An 864-nucleotide genomic window follows, 5' to 3' on the forward strand; every position below is an offset into this window, starting at 1 on the left:
CCGGCGGGTCCCCCCCCCGCCCCCCCCCCCCCCAATGGTCTCTAACTGCACTCGAGTCATCTCCGGTTCTAAACCTCAGCGCACCATAAATCATAGTTTGTGTGTGTGTGTTTTTCAGCAAAATACGGATGTTTTTGAAACCACTTTCCCCTCTAAAGGCCTCCTCCTTCCTTGTTAGCTCCGGGCCGGCCGAGCTGCTTCATAAATAATGCAGCTCCCTCTCTCATCTCAATTATAAATGTGGACGTCTCCTTGTTGGAAGGACCCGCGTGGCCCCTCTGGGGTTGCTTCCTTGTTCCTCCAGTCCAGCCAGCGGCCACCCTCCCCCGGCCCTGGAGGAAGGGCCGCCCTGGCCCTCCGCGCAGCAGGCTGTGTCCTGGGCTCGGTCACTTTAAAGCCCCCTCGGCCCTGCTGCCTCTCTCTGTCCAAAGCGGACGTGGCTGCCCTGCTCTCTCCCTGTGCCTGTGGGTCTGTGTGGGAGGTGCCTTGGTGCCTTTTCCACAGGATCCTGTGCACCATGTCACCAGCCCCAGGGGATGGAAGTGGCTGACGTCAGCGTCCAAATCTCAATGGCTCTGAGTCCCTGCCTACTTTCCTGCAGGGATCCTAAGGCTCACACGCTCCAAATATTTACCACTTGGCACCAGTCAGACCCGAGGGCTGCTCCCGCCCCAGCTAGAAAAACTGGATGTCCATAGAGCCAGGCCCGGCCGATGTGGCTGAGCGGCTGAGCATTGAACCATGAACCAAGAGGTTGCTGGTCAGGGCACATGTCCAGGTTGCGGACTCAGTCTTCAGCAGGGGGTGTGCAGGAGGCAGGCCATCGATGATGCTCTCTCATTGCTGAAGTTTCTATCTCTTCCC

This window comes from Myotis brandtii, unplaced genomic scaffold, assembly GCF_000412655.1.
Source record: "Myotis brandtii unplaced genomic scaffold, ASM41265v1 scaffold329, whole genome shotgun sequence".
Lineage (NCBI taxonomy): Eukaryota > Metazoa > Chordata > Mammalia > Chiroptera > Vespertilionidae > Myotis > Myotis brandtii.